This window comes from Manduca sexta, chromosome 18, assembly GCF_014839805.1.
Source record: "Manduca sexta isolate Smith_Timp_Sample1 chromosome 18, JHU_Msex_v1.0, whole genome shotgun sequence".
NCBI lineage: Eukaryota > Metazoa > Arthropoda > Insecta > Lepidoptera > Sphingidae > Manduca > Manduca sexta.
In genome coordinates, this window is record NC_051132.1 from 4019791 (window position 1) to 4037084 (window position 17294).

Sequence of the window (17294 nt, forward strand, 5' to 3'; positions counted from 1 at the left end):
AATGACATCATTTATTTGTCGTCCAAACGTAAACATGCTGTTCGCACTAATAAAGTGACACTTTAGCAAATCAGTAGAATTTTGTGAAGACATACATGCAAATTTTTCCATCATTCATTACTTAATTTGCTGTGTTAATGCTCGTCGAGCTTCAGTACTTATCTTTAACAATCTAGTTATCTTTTTATATTTGTCGCCTTTATCTTAATGTGTTTTTATTTTAATCCCTAAGTACCCTATAGCACTTGAAAGTAATGTATGTAGCTTTGTATTAAAGTGAAATAATTGTCAAAATTGTTCCCGTATTTCCAGATATTAAGCCCCTACAAAGTTTTTCTCTTTATATTATTATACATACAGTAACACAGCAGAATCCAGTGTTAAAAAAAGGAATTAAAACGAAAAGAGTAAGTAAAGCAGAGCAAGAACACAAAGCGATTTTCGGATATTTTCCTGTCTGTTTTTTGTTTGTTAGCACACATCTCCGACACTGCTGTACGATTTGCGTAGTTTTAACAGAGACATAATATAATTGGACCAGAATATAGACTCATTAAATAGGATATCGGATTTAAATAAATGTAAACGCGTGCGAAGTCGCGGGCACAGCTGGTTTTTATTTATTAAAAGGCACATTTCGGACCACAATCAAACACATATTATACAAATTCTTCGAGATTTGTTGTGAAGGACATTATTATTAGTTCCTAACATACCTATCGCTATTAAAATAAGCCTGTTTATTGCTAATTTATTAAAATATGTTGTATTTTGTTTTAATTCGAATGTTTGAACAAGTATTGACGTAATAGTAATTAATTGAATTATATAATGAAATCGGTAATGTACCTATAGAATTGGTTTTCCGTAGAAAATATGTAGCAGTATTTTATTTTTAAAATGATGTTAAATGAAACAACACAAGCCTTTTAATAATATTTAATAAAACATCTTTATTATCCCCTAAAATAATATGCCATGATCACTTAATTATTATTTAATTATAAAAAAATCAAAATATTCTAGGGTGGGATCCTTTCTGGGCGATTTAATTTTTTCCATAAAATAAGGCCGAAGATAATAAATTTTCAGTCTTAGTAGGCAACAATGCGGAGTGTTCGCGACGCAGGATTTTTGATAAACTGGCCACACTGCTTAGGGTAACCCTTAAACTAATTAATATACACCTATAGCAACATTAAATAATATTCCAAGTCAATAATTATACTAGAACTTACTTTTTTATATCTACGTATAAAACATAGTAGAATAAAAAGAAAAGTAATAAAAGTATTCAAATATATTTGAAAAAAGTGTTTTAATCTGAAGCGCTATGTTCTATGCATAGCAGCTAGTTTTTAAAAAAATCCACGAGAAAATGAGTAGCTTACAATTAAGGCAGTCTTATCTATAATATATCTACATATATAAAAGTATACCATATTTATAATTACTTAAGTTTAATTGATAATATTCTAGCACAGAGTACAGACGAAGCGCAGGAAAAGTGTTGCAACTTTATTTACATTTTGTCAAGCTGAAGGTCATAAAATGGTAACTCGAATTATGTTGTAAGTTACGTATATAAAGGAGCCGAAATTATTTTTAAACGAATCTAAATTCCTACGACTAATGTTTATACGGTCTATTTTTGAAGGTTCCCCAAAAATGTACAGTCAAAATGCAGAAAACCATTCAAAATACCCTTTGCCTCTTTTTGCTTGTCATTTCTTACTTGTCTTAGCCTATTTATGAGGTTACTTCTACGACACACTTTTTTAAGTTTATTACTTTGGAATGGGCAAAAGTAACTTTGTACCTTATGTTGCACATTATATTGTTAATTTTAAAATAATTTCGAACTGGTAAAAAAAAGTGTGTGTTAGAAGTTACGTCGCTTTACAAATAAAAGTAAAAATAATTATTAAAATAAACAAATGCATGAAGAGATATGTGCATACTCGAGAAATAATCAGTCATATCATCTTATAAGCTAATGAGTATTTAAAGTAGATTAGATATTATGCTTTGACGATGAATGAGAATACTCGATGAAGATGAAGGATGCTGTATTCCGGATACAGTGTCATCTGGAAAGAAGAAAAACATACGGTTAATATCAAACGAAAAGGTTACTACATTATTTGCCGGACATCTTAGTGCACTTACACAGACATGAAAACTGTGCGTATATAACAATGTAATATATAAAAATAAACTTCAATAAAAAGTCGATTATATAATCGCATGATAAAATTAAACTTATGAAACAAACGTGCGACTGCGCAAATAAGATACATAATCCTTTCAAACCAACTGTCATTTCATAAACTTCCACAGTAAATAAGTCAGTCATATTTTTATAAGACATTATTTTATTTATCCGATGAATTGCCAACTTGTAAAACGCATTACTAGAAACATTCAGAAAATAAATTCTTCATGCGCATATCTCGCGTTTATTTTTATCAGTACGATGTGACGTGTAATTTTGATGTCATTCCTTATACATACATCGTGGTGCATTTCATGCGAGGGCACCGCGTCGTGTTTGGTGTTCATATTTAAAATAATACGAGCTGTAAGATAATACTTGGTCTAAACTTGACTGGTTTTTCGATATCTTGTCGCAGCACACATGCCGTCAGGTGGTCATCCTCGTTCATACTTCTTTTTGTATTTAAACGTGCTCTAGTTAAAGTAAAAAATGTAATGTGGCAAAATTTTTTTAATCGCCATAAAATTGCTTCGGACGCCGCATGCGTTTTTTTTTTATTTAGAACGTAATTATTATGTAATTTTTATATGTAAATGTCAGTGGTGGATATATTAGGTAATTTATTACTGGTAGACAAAGACATGCTCTAGGTAATGTGTATGCAAAATTTTATAGGTTCTTCTGTTAAATGTTTATAATTAAATTGATTAAATTAAAATTAATGTATATCAAACATTCTTAAAAATCATACTATTGTAACTAGGTAGATAACCATATAATGGTATCTGTCACAAACGAGTGACGTCATAAAAGCTTGTAGAAAACGTCGGCACGCTCTTTGATAATGATCGCACAATGAAATATTCATAAAAAGATGTTTAACACAAAAAAGTCTCGACCACCTAGACAACAAAAACCATTGGATACACATTTTTCAAGGTCGTCACATTATTTTTTTGCAAAAGCAAACATTTTTTTTAACAATCTGTATCTTTGCAAAAAGTGGTCATTTATTTTTATTTTTTTTTGTGTTTGCGCAATAATTGTGGAGGGTCCTTACGCTATTGTTGGATAAATGTTTTAAGTATTAGGGGTTGGTTTTTTGTTTTGCAATACTTTGAAATTGCTTACAATAACTTTGAATGTCGTAAAAAGCCTTTAGCCGATATGACCATTATGCAAATTGCACTAAAAATGTCTTAATTTTTTCCCCTTTTTAAATTAATTTGTATATAAATTTATATTATAACTTATAACTAAAAATTATGTTAATTAATTTACATTACGCTACTATTGGCAGGCACATTCGTTTGGAACAAATATTGCGTACAAAAACCCACTTTATAACAGAACATTAAGTATAATATTTAATATATTTTTTTTATATAAATACAATGTACTTATCCATTTATATAATACAAAGGGTATGTTTACTTATTAACGCGAAACATCCAATTATAATATAGCGATAAAGGCGGTTTTATAATAGAATAGTGTTTCTTGGATGAGTTCATGTAAAAAACCCGCCAATATTTCCCGCCATTTGCCCCAGTGCACCGGCTGCAGTGGTCATCCTTGGCTCAAACCAGGCTCTGTACACCTGTCATTGTTCAATTAAACTGAACGACACATTACCTTAAAATTATCCCTTAAAATAAATAGTACATCATGGTATTATCTGCTAGGTATGTAAAATTTTTATACATGTAACTTTAAACTTAAGTTTTAAGCAAATCGACAACAGATGGCGTTGCATAAAACATTTCTATAATATTTATACATATAATCCACATAGGTATGTAGGTGAATACACTTTAATTAAATTATACGATGTTTTTTTAGTAATTATGGATGTCATTGGTTTGTATTTCTAGAATCAATCCCCTCGATAACGTCGTGATTGTTCGGATCGTCAATTAGAACACTTTGTACTAGGAGATCAGATGTTGCGAAGAGTTTAACTTACATAGATTACAAGGTTGCCTTCTGTCTAATTCTGAACAGCGAGTGTCGGTATAAGTCTTGCGAAAGGATGTCGCGTCGTGTAGACGACGGTCCTAATTACACTCCATAGTGGTCTCGTATACTTCTGATATATAACGCACATAAAATATTTTTTTTAAAATATTAATATAAATATCATGGATTAATTAAAAAATCATAGTATTTTGTTTTCTAATAAGATATTAGGGATAATGATAACAATTAGCACAGCGAATAAATTATGTTTACATAAGTTTATCACTATTAAGTATATTATGTTTGTTGACTGTAATTTGAATCTGGTGGGATAAGAACACGGAAGTTGGAATAATGCTTTCCTTCATTGTATGATCAAGAAAAGCGAGTTATCTTCGGCTTATTACGGGGAGACGAGGTACCAGGCTCGCAGAGATCGCGAGAGGCCAAGTTATGACGTACCCGCTGTCAGTGGTGTGTGTACACTATACGCGTTAGTTGTGCGCGGCGCTTGGTGGTGTGCCTGTGCATGTGTAGGCGTGTCACAATCACACTATCAAACGTCATTTTTGACGCATTCAGCTTCCTTCAAAACAATCCACACAATCATTTTGCTTATTATTATCTATTTATAACACATATTGACACGTTCGACTTGTTTAAAAACCAACTTGCTATATATAAAAATATGAATAATGTAAATCTGTATCTAATTAGTTAAATATAATAGCATAAATCGTTCGTCCACGTGTAGCTGGCGTAAAGCGACTTTTTCTAATTCGTAAGGTTGACGCTCTCGTGTTCACACGGGGGCCGGGTGCCAACCTCACACGCTCGTGTTAGTCGCCTCTCAGAACTGCCTATGCGGAAACACAACTTTGCTATTAACACGCGTTCCTTTATGAGATACTGCCACTTATGCACGTATACAAGCGAACCATAGTGTTGGAAAACGTTTTCAACACATTGACGTATCTAAAACACAAGTTATGTACGAAACAGGAGCATGCGCTTTATCAGCGTGTGATTTTTATATTTGTGTACTGTTTACCTCACATGTGAAAGTTGGTGTGTTGTGTTTTCGTATTCGTCCATGAGCAATCCTATGTTTCTAGTACCAGGAGTTCATGAGTGGTGAAGAGATTATTTTATACAAGCTACACGTGCAATATATACGTGCGCGTGTTTTTTGTCAGTGTGAGTTATCTATTACACAAGTGTTATCGAAGCGTGTGAGGTGATAGCGGTGTGATATTAAATTCGTGGTTTTATATTAGGTAGGTGGGTTACATTTTTGCCGATATGATAAGGTGGATGCACCGAGTGGGTTGAGTGAACGCTTGCGATCTCATCGGCTCCTAGTATATTGACGCTGGATGCAGCGTGTCAATGACTTGATGGATGACGAATCAGTCGGTAGCCATAGAAAAAATATATGAGGAAGTGATCGTAACTTCCATCGATTAGGGTGGGCTTTTTACGACGAGAATAGCCATTAAATGGATGTTATACTGTAGAAAGATAATACTAAATTAAATTTAGTAATTAAATTTGCTTTCAAGTTGCTATATCCGCGTAACAATTTTATAACTTTATGTAGATGTAGAACATTGTGTGGAAAAAAATAAAACAAAAATATTAAAGTAAATACACTTACATGTATTGAAGAAATAAATAAAGGGCACAAAAGCCAAATTGATAAGAAATATTTTATTAAATGCGAATGCCTGTTACAATCGAAATTACATTGTAAATGATCAGGGTCAATTTGTGACAATGACGTTTATTTTAATTATTTAGCCCCAAGGTTGTTTGAGTGACATTACAATTGTGAATTCAGGAAATGTTGTGCAACTGAGAATTTTTATGTAAATATTACTGTATATCTGGTTTAAATATTTTTAAAATATGTAACTTAAAAATGTGGTTATTCAAAAAAATTTACATGTAATCCAGAAAAGAAATCGACCATACGCTAATTGAGTTCTAAATATCCACCAGATTTTTTTATAATTAAGACGACTGCATAAAAGAAAATTTCAGGCGAAGAAAATCGTATCTACCATGAGTCATCTGTGGTAGATGTTTTTGATCATGATATATTGTAGTTTGTAATTCTTTTTGATAGCACTAATACAGTAACTCCGAAAAAGGCGTCAAAAGTATTTCTTTTTTTTTCTTTTTAATAGGTATCTATACATTTATTTTTACGCTGGAATCTGATAATTGGAATAAAACCGCAAATGCATTTTAACTTGAAGTTATTTTGTATTATTTAGAGTTATTGAATTAAATTGTGCCACCTTGTATAAAAATAACTTATTGGTAAATTCCAAAATTATTTTAGTATAAATATGCAATGTTAAATTGTTTCATATATAAAAATAAGTATTGTCATTGTAGGTTATTTCTATGTAACAATGAACCTACTTTACTTCTTTTCTTGAAAAAGATTAATCTCGAATGAAGTTGATTTCACTTCGTCTTTAAAGTAAGAATATATACTATCATTTACTCATGGCTTCTTCAGTTTTAAAGTTAGTTTCTTTTAATAAAAAGCGCCTAAAATGCTCGGGATTATTTACTTTTCTAGTAATGAAAGAATTTTCCATTGGTCATTTAGTTTTCAAAACAACTGAATAAAATTAATATATACAAACACACACATAGCGACTTCATCCCCGAAGTGGTAGGCAGTAGCAAACCAGATCACCCACTTTTCGCCTGTGTGTTTCGTCCATGATGTGATAGGCAGCCTATCAGCAGCATGTTGAAGACATATACAATTATAATATGACTCTTGATATTTAGATATCTAGATAATTCTAAAACTATTTAATATTAATTGCTTATTATTATTGATGGCCAAATATAGCTATATGAAGCAATTTTAAATTGTTTATTATTGACCACACCTCGCACAAAAATTAAAAAGCTAAAACCAAAGATATATTAGAATATGAGGACTATTGCCAACAGCATAATAGTCCAGGAAGACCTGCATGTATTTAGCTATTTCCTTTCTCTAGTGTTGCTTGTGATTTTGCTGTTACGCAAGATTATGCAATGGTTCTTTTGTGGCTTCAAGATTCCCTTACTAAGTAGCTTGTGCTTTTATGACCTGCATTTTGTATTTTGTAGACAATTTTTGAAATCGTAAGCATGATAATTATTTAGTTTCAAAATAGAAAGATTTCGTATTCTTAAAATTGAGATGGAAATATATGTTACTATATATATATGCTACTGATAGTAATTGAAGTATCTTAATTTAATTTTCATTCAAATTAGGTAACAGCGGACGTATAGTATCAAAATTGTTAAAGAAACACTAAGTTTATATAGGTATGCTCATAAAATACATTTGTGAGTCAGTTTTGTCAGATTTTATCTCGATTCCAGAACCAGAAGTTCTTGATTAAAAATGTTTAAGTTTCTAGATAAAGAATGAAAATGTCCCAGTTTCGCTTACGCTTGTAAATGGGACACAGGTGTAAAGCAAATAGCAACATAAATCGTATAGGTGAACAAAAACGCCGCGCTCACGCGGATGTTACGTTACACTGAGCGATATGTTATGCAAGTCGTCTGATGCAACGTATTGAACAGGCAAGGCTACAGATAAATATTTAATTTTAGTTGTCTGCGGCCAATGTTTGACCCACTGACTGCGTTTTTGGATGCCATTTTCGTGTACATTCGTTGGCAAAAATTCAGTACTGGCAGTAATTTGGTTTATTGTTAAAAAAATAATTTTATTATTTATTGCTAGTCACAATATAATCACCTACCAATTTTATTTGAAATAATTAAATTTTTAGGAAAATTATAATTTGTATAGTCGTGATTTAAATTAAATACATTTTAGGTTTTCTATATGTATCGTTAACTACAGGTCTGACTTATAAAATCAATTCTTATATATTTTTCCTCTCTGGCAAATTCATATAGTTAAACCCATAAATTAAAAAGGTAATAAAAAAAAACAAAAATTTAAAACTAAAGGTGATTCCGCCAGTACGCGTAGCAAACTAAAGGTGACTGTTGCGAAATTATTCAGCGTTTTATTTCACAAAAGATAATTATAGCAAGTTAGCACGTTTTATGTGTTGGCGATTACTTATGACGAATACAAATTGCCAGGTGAGTGGTGTGTTTGATTTATTTATTATTGATGCCACTTACGACGTAGGACTTGCATTTATTTTTTTATATAATATTATCTATGGTTTAGGGGTAATGGATATTTCAAATATAGAATCCCGATTATTTGAAATTTAAATTAAATGACAGTCGTGCATGGGAGATAGCATTACGAAGCATGAAACATTATACGCCAAATATATGTGCTATATTCATTGACTTATATTTGAGTAACTAAATTATAGGATAAAAATCATCGTATTTGATTTTTATATCCAAAGTGCCGTAAAATAAAAGCAATATCATACCGTATATATAACTTAAAATCCGGAATCAAGTTACAAACAAAGTAATGCATAATAGATTATATCATCATATCCCAGAATGTTTTTTATTAATATAGGTACACATCTATGTTAAAATATTTGTGTCCAAAACAAATAAAAACCAGTTCTCTGGCTAAGTTTATTGACTCCACGTATTAATATCACTGACTAATACATTCCTTGACTATTTTTATAGAATAATCAAAACATTTGGTGGAAAAAGATTTATATAATAGTACACGTAATAAAGTTTCTAGAATGTTCTGGATTTGTTATTAAATTTATTAAATGTTTGTTTAGTTTTGGGTTTCAAGTCATTACAATTCTAGGGAGCAACCACCTTAGGTTTTTGGAATATTTTGTAATCATAGAGCGCGTTGAACTATGTTATTCATGGCAAAGATGGTTGGAAGATATAAAAAAAACAGCGAATAAAGACTTCTTTATTAGTCTACATTACGCTTTTGGCCGTTTAAAAGTCCTAGAACGAATTTAAACTGTCAAGTGAGGTTAAACTATTGCAAATTATATTTCCTTAATTTTCGCCCATTTCTATTCACCCCATATCAAAAAGTCTTTAGTGTTTACTTGATACACATTCCTTATAAGATATACGTTATTAAGGTGCATTTCCCTTGTATTTAATAATGCCTGTCAACCATAAAACCATGATCAAAATATTATATGAACACCTGCTTCCTTGAGACGTAAATGGGTCAAGATTAAAATGGCACACATATTTTTGTATAAGTGAACCAACAGTACAACAGCTAACAGGCCGGCATAATTGTTTTGACTATCGATTGATAATTGTAGTGTATTGATATTCTACGCCATTCCACTTCATCAGGTCCAATGGAGACAGCATGAAGTGGTGATAAATTGTTAACGATTTACTACTTACAGTATTGAGGAAGTAATATATTCCAAGAACATTTTTCCTCAAATCTTCTGTTATGTAACACAGACCGGCCCAGACAGTTAGCTCACGATAGATGCTAAGATAGCATTTGTTGCGATTGCAAAGTCTAGTTTTTGTTGTTAGTTTTTGACCTCAGTGCATAAGGTGTGTTCTTGGTTATCTAGATTAAGAATACATTTTATAAAATTCTGTTGCATTATGCTGAACATAACTTTGTATTATGTGATCGCCTCTTTACTAAATTAACCCGCGTATAGCATTTTATGATACAAGTTGAAGATATTAATTGAAAAGACTCCTTACAATTTACAAATTTTGGCGATTTGCGTTCCTAAGAAGAACCAATTGTATATTACAACCACGTAAAAAGGCATTTGTAATTATAGTCAGAGGTTATTATTTCGCGAGGCATATGCCATCATCGATGGCAAGGTGTATATTACAGATAAGACGATGAATTGAAACTCAAAAAGCAAAACAAGCCAGAATAAGTAACATGGTATTCAAATTAGCAAGGTACAACGCTGCGAGCGCACGCAATAATGTATCTAAATAATAAATGTAAGTAATTTGGCATGTACGTAAATAATGATTTTATAGTTGCATAAATAATATAGCACCTGTCTTCTGTGTGCCACTAGTGCTCGGCCACTTAATTATTAAACCTTTAATTAGCCTGCCCAGAGACAGCTGTGAGCCGACCTTGCGCACCTTTGTATGCACTATTTGCATCGCAAAAAGTATACATTTTTAAGCACAATTCATGTGAGCTTTTTGCTCGGCGCATGTAAAAAATGTTGGTCTGATCTCCCGGTTCTTTGTTGACATTTTAACTCGGTTATGTTGGTTTGCATAATATCGAAATGAACGTTGAACGTACGACGTCTCGATTGCATCTGCTGGAATTTAAAATTGCACACAGCGGGCAATTAAATGTGTATGTAAAATTTTTATGACTTATCTAATTGGTCTGGTCTATTTTATAGGTTGGCGTTGCCTGAGGGAATTTTGAGTCGTTCTTTAATGGGACACGCGTGTTTTTTTATATTCAATTGGCGCACGCGAGACTAAGATAGCTCAATTATAAAACCAAATTTTCCATGTTTATAGAAAATAATTTATGTCATCTACAGTGATGGACACCATAAACTGATACTCCTTTACGAACACGTTTCACGATGAGCAACCTAATAAAAACCCTCATTATTTATTAAAAATAATAAAAAATCATAATTATTTTTACATCATGATTTCGTAACTTATGTCACGTCACATAAGATTAAATGATGCAACACTGATTGCACCTGACGTTAATTTATAACGTTGGCAACACGCTGACCGTTCTACAATATTGGAAAAAAATCTCCTTTGAATGCAATTAGTCGCATGATTGATTAAAAACGCGGAATAAATTCTTTGTGAGTCAATGCCTTTATTGTGTTATGAGCGTGGCGAAAATAGCCTAATTCTTAATTGAACTTTTGATTTAAAGAGTGAATTTATATATAACTAATATAGATTATGATATCTAATCACATAACTGGTTTAGAAATAAATTGTTTTTAAGCAGACATAAAATTTCATGAGACAAATGGTTGAAGATCGTGGCATGAGATTCTCCGTCTGTCAAATTACATAGCACTTTATTTCCGCATACGGCATACCTGTTCTTTATTCCATTGTTCCCTGTTCTACCATTGTAATTAAACCCGATTACAATGCAGGTAAAATAGGACATGACTTTATACTTTGGTCAATTTAATATTCAAATATTGCTACCTATTTGTCTTTGTAAATATTGAATTAATATTAGTATGTAGTTATTTTTATATGTCGAAGTTTTGTGTCCATCTATAGTGAGATTTTTTTAGTCTGATATATCTATAGAACTATCTAGTATGAATAATAAAAAAAAAAATAGTTATGACTAATTCATATGATTATAATTAAATATTTTGTTTTCACGGCTTGGTTCCTATCCCGCGTCTACAAAGTAAACGACTTTAAAGTTATAGTTGAGCGTGGTATACTAAAATTATCTATTCACACGGCGTTATGTCTCTTAAACATGAAACTGACTCTTTGTGTCCACATATGCCATACTTTATAGCCACTAGATGCCCTTAAAAAGAAAATAAAATAGCGTTTTCGAGCTCAAGTTTTATCACAATCAAATTACGCCACATTAAGTTACGACACGGCCACGTCTCGACTATATTGAGTTACCAAAATAGCTAGCATGAGTTTAAATAGACTAACAAAGGAAGAACCCAACGTGCTAAGCATAAGTTTATGAGCAAAAAAATATGGCGGACTAGGTAGGTAGTGACCTATGATGACGCAATGCCAAAAACAGGCCACACTGCAGCCGACAGAGCCTCTGCCGGAGGTCAAGGAGGTTCATCGCGAAATATATTTCCCAATCTCACATGTGCTGACTGCCGACGTTGCTCGCTGCCGACGCAACATGCGAAAACGTCATTCATTTTGTCACTCCGACACGCGGCACGCGACTCGCGGCATCCAAATAAATGTAATCCATTTTCAAAACCATCAAAACTTGTGACGTAAGCACAACCTATTCCATTTTCAAACATTAACAAATTGTTACGATTTAAAATGTATTTTTTTTTTTGTTAACGTTGGCGCGTTTTAAAACTTCATTTTGATATGTCGTCGAGGAGCGTCGTGGACTCGTGTCCGTGTCTATTTTGAACTCCCGATCGGACGTTCGCCCGGTTGTTGAACTGGAATAATTCGGCAAACACGGGCACATTACGCGCTTTTTAATCTCAAGATTTTACGATACCAGACCAGCTCGTGTGTTGTAATATGTGCATTTATAATGTATTTGCGTTGTAATGATAATGTTTATTATTTTTTTCGACATGCTACTGTTTTGTAAATGATTTATATCGCGTAATTGTAATTTGGAACTGACAGATGTATTGTTTTTGACAAGTTACATTTAAAAGTTGTTCCTGCATTGGCAAATTATATGACACAATAATGTTAATTAATTGTAGCAACGATTACATTGGCGGTACAAATGAGCGCGGTGTTGTGTTTACGCGAAACTCCACGCAAACAAGCAGAGATGTTGCGCGTTAGTGTGTGTGACGCCGTGTGCAAGTGTGAGTTCGTAGTCTCTGTGTGTGTACGTGGAAGCGCGCGATGAAATAAAATATGTCCGGTCAACGAACTCGCGGTCGGTGCCATAAAAATCGCGATACTGGCCGAAATTCAGACAGAAAACTTTAACATTACCTTATCACAGGAATAAAAATAAAACTGATATCTCGTCGCTACCCTAGGATAGTAGTTCTCCATTGAAATACACCAGACAAGTGTCCGAAAACAACCGAATATCGCGCCCGAGGAAATAGGATTACAGCTGTGCAATGAACTCTAATATGCAGCGTGCAGCTTCCGAGTTCGTCACGGCGATAACTGTCCGCTTCTTTGTCTTAATGCTATAATCTTCAAATTGAAAAAAAAACACACACACACACACCACACAGTAACAAAAAAAATACTGCCAAATCATTTCTGGAATTTAAATTTAGAAGCCAGGATGCCAATTTGATAAGTTGGCAGTAAATTAGATTTAAGAAATAAAAAGAAAATACTCACGTTCAAATTTGGAATGTTGAAACCGGAGCTATGATGCATGTGGTGAGAGATTTTTGTCCGCCGATGTTATTTCTATACATTTCCGGATTGCACGCGGCAGGCAGTCAGCTGATTTCCATCCGATGACCTTGTCACGTCCCTCTTTATTCATTCTATGTACAGGCGCGTGTTGTTATTGATCAGTCAAAACGGTAATCGGTCCAAAACCTTCTTTTTCTACAGGACGATGTTTCCCCCGGACTGGAGCCTGTGAAAATTCTGCGTCGTCCGCAACACATGTTGATCGCTAGTAGATCTCTGTCGGGTCTAAGCCGATCATTGTTGTTTTTAATATTGCCCAGTAGGATCCAAAACTTTATCCATTTCTAATAGGATTCTTATACAGACCGTATGAATCAATACTGGCCGGTCGGGTCGAGGGTGAACTCCATTGTAATTTAGTAAAGTCCAGTAGGGTCCAGGGTGACAATATCCATGACAGCACAGAACACAAAAGTTCGTAACACCGCGCGGGTTTTTATAAAGCACAGTCGTGTAAACACGCGTACGTCTTCTCGGGCAATGAGTTGAGCGGCGCGGGCGCAGGTTTATATGAGAAGCGGCATCCGCTACCGCCATCTGACGGCGAGTAGACGGAACCTCGGAATGTTTTCCTGACCAGTGATAGGGTTAACGCCGCGCCGGACAAAGTGAGTTCAACTGAGCTTGTCCGTTTCTTTATAAATCAATATTGCTTCAGATGACTCGCTTGGTGTTAAAGAGGTTCACATGTATTTTGTCGTTTTTATCTACAAATGATTTTTAAAACCAATGGAGTGCTTCAATGAATATACAAGAATCTGGTTTAACTAATTATTTAATTATACACATAGAATTAGCTCTAGTTCTACTGTTTGAACTTGAAAAAGTATAAAATTTATAAAACATTTACTTCACCTTTTAATAGACCTGCTTTTTGTAATTTTTACTGAAGCACCCCATACAAGATCGTCATTTGAACAAAGAGCCAAGTTAATGAAATAAACATTAAAGATCGATAGCCTCGCAACATTTTCATCACAATAAGGGCAGGAACACACGTGATATTTAAGGCAAGGCTCGTCCATAACGTCTACATTGTTGCGTGTATACACAGCTTAATATAGGACATTACCATAGAAATAGGGTAGAATACCTTCTGATCTCGGCTCTTTACTTCCTAGTGATATTTTATATCGAAGAATGTCGGTCGAATAATAGCGTGCGTTTAGAATAAGGCCTTGTTTAGCGTAAAAGGTGACTAAGATTCGGCGTCGTGGCGAAGTTCCTGTAAGTTTAATTTATTTGCAAGTTGCTGGATTTTTGCTGGAATGCGTGTGTTCCTGCAATCAATTACCCGAGTAACCATTCTTGAAAAAGTGCTTTGAGTCTAGTTCTGGGTATGGTATCCTAGATTAGGTTTTCGTTTTAAAAAATGTCCTGTCTAACTTTGAAATCTGAGTCCTTACTCAGATTTCAAAGTTAGACAGTGTTCTGAGTCTTAACTATATAGTTGGTAGGTCGCTAACATCATGCGACGAAAATAAACTTGGCAAAACGTCGGTGCACTACTTGCAACTGCTTTCTCTTTCGGGCTACATACAAGAGCCGGACTATATTATATGTTATGTTTATAAAAGTAAGCGAGAAGGCTAATTGGTTATCTGATGGTAAGTAAATCAGTAACGCCGAACAATAACAGATGTATTGAGAGTGCATCACCAAACTCGTGGAAAGAGTAATTAGATGAAAAGGCGATTATATAATTTATTTTATCATAATATAAAGTTTAGTCTTGTCTATTTACTAAATAGTGCTACAGATAAATAGAAAATTCTTTATTGTACACTACAAACAGCAAAAGAAAGTACTTAAAATACGTATAATGATAATGGTATATTTTCGGTTCATCCATGACTTTATAATATAGATAAAATTACTTAAGTCTTGCTCTACCATATGTATCGAACTTAAGCCCTTAGTAACTGGCTTCCTAAGAAAGAACTTTATAAAACATTTTCCTTAAAATTGTGTTTTGTCTTCATAGTGCGTGAGTGCATGGGTTCAAACTCCTGTCCAAGCAGTTGGTGGGCAGAGGTCCAATTAATGCACCCACGGATTACTGAGGTTATTTACTTACCATGATGTAATGGAAGAGGCTATAGCTAAAAAAGTCTATTTGTGGGAAAAACACGTATTTTTTTATTAAAACCATCATACAAATTTCCCTGAACAGGAGATGTAACTTAGCTCTCATCGCGCGCTGCGCAGTACAAGCTAAGTTTGAAGTAGTTAGAAGATAAAATAACATACACTAAGGTGCAAATTGAACTCTGACATCTAAGCAAAACATTTAAAGAAAGTGTTAAACTAATAAAGATAAATGAAAGAAAACAGACATTTAATTACTTAAGAAAGATACAAGCTCATAGAAAATGTCGTTAAAAGCAAGATTAACCCGTAAGATCAAATGAAAGTCATCAGCATTGATTAAAATTTGCCTCGCACCCATCTGTGTAAAACTTTCTCTATCTTTGTAGTAATAGACGCGGCGGAATGCTGTTTTCCCTCCACTGTATCCACTGAGGGTCTAAAATATTTCCATACGCCATTAGCTGGTACAAAGTGAGAAATAACTCAAGGTCTGTTTTCAATAAATCTAGAATATGTGACCAAGACATAAAGGCCGGGAAATGTCGGAGAAATTACGAGATCGTAGTGTCGCCATGATTTAATATATCATTCAATTTGGATAGTCCGTTGCCTTGAGCAGTATTTTAATGGATTTTTATTTTAATCTTGATGTTTATAAATGTGTTTTCATAGTGGATTAAATTTTAGATGTATTTATATGTAAATACATTATAAATATAGAAATAAATGTGAAACATATAATTCTATACACCGCTTGTGCGTAAAAGTAGATTTACATTACTATATTGATAATGGATGGATGTTGCTTAGATATGAGGGATGTCTCATTTTCCTTTAAAGATTATTTTACTCGGTTTTAAAAGATGTCAAGACGCGAATTGTTCCAAATAAATTATTATATAAAAATGTATACTGATTTGGTAACGAGCTATTTTCGCGTCTATATCCTGTTAATTTTAGTTGGATTAAACTAAATATTATTCTACGTATTAAATATCATTCTCTTCTTAACGTATAATTCCTCTTATTTCGATATTTTTTTTACTTGAAGTTATTTTATCGGATTATATAATAAATAATAATATGTAATTATTATAATAAATCTTTGTTTTACCAAAAATATTAATTGAACAAACATCAAATACAGTACAGATTACAGATACTGAAAATGCAAAATAGTTAAATTGGGTATTAAAATTAAATTATTTTTTACGGATTTTATTGCGGTTTTAATATTTTAGTTTTCATCCCTCTCAGTAGTAGAGGAGGCCCGTGCTCAGCAGTGGGCGAGTATATAATACAGGGCTGATATTATTATTTCCCCCGACGTTTCGAAGACTTTGCAGCCTTCATGGTCACGGGGGGGGGGGGACTGAGGTGTTGTTCAACCGCAAAGTCAAAGTTACAATATCTATCTACATTTTACAATTATACAACTTTTAAAATTTTAGCTGTTGGTGGTCCGATCTACGCAGAATGAGCTCACAGTGTCTTGAAGTCAAATTTCAAGTAAAATTGGGTGTTAATATTTTGATGAACAAGTTTCCCTCGTGGCCACCCTACATGCCGGCAGCGATCAGCCTCTGGTTAGGAGCCAGTTGGCGTTTCCTTTTCCCTGTCCGAGTGAAAACTGCTTTCTTATCATGATATCCAATATGCGCAGATGTAATGCATATACCCTAGTATTTACGTGTGGGTATGGTCGCTAACAATCTATGTTGTTATTTATGTCTGTTTATTAGATGTTTAATTATCTCTTGATATTGTTCGTGTCGTGAGTTAATTCTTAGCTTTTTGAGTTTCACTAACAGAGAGGTGACTTATTCTGGATAGTATTTGAAATACAGATACAAGATATAAAATATGTATTTTCATGTTATATCTAAAATATTTTTGAGTTTTTATTTATATCTTGAATTTA

The 17294-nt window shown here is 33.3% G+C and overlaps 1 long non-coding RNA gene across 1 annotated transcript; it reads right to left on the minus strand.

Moving 5' to 3' along the window:
• Positions 1-924: 924 nt before the first annotated feature.
• On the minus strand, positions 925-13797 carry LOC115442835. Its single transcript, XR_003938558.2, has 2 exons — positions 13202-13797; positions 925-2090 (listed from the first exon to the last, which is right to left on the minus strand). It is a non-coding gene; the product is annotated as an uncharacterized LOC115442835 (long non-coding RNA).
• Between the last annotated feature and the right edge of the window lie 3497 nt (positions 13798-17294).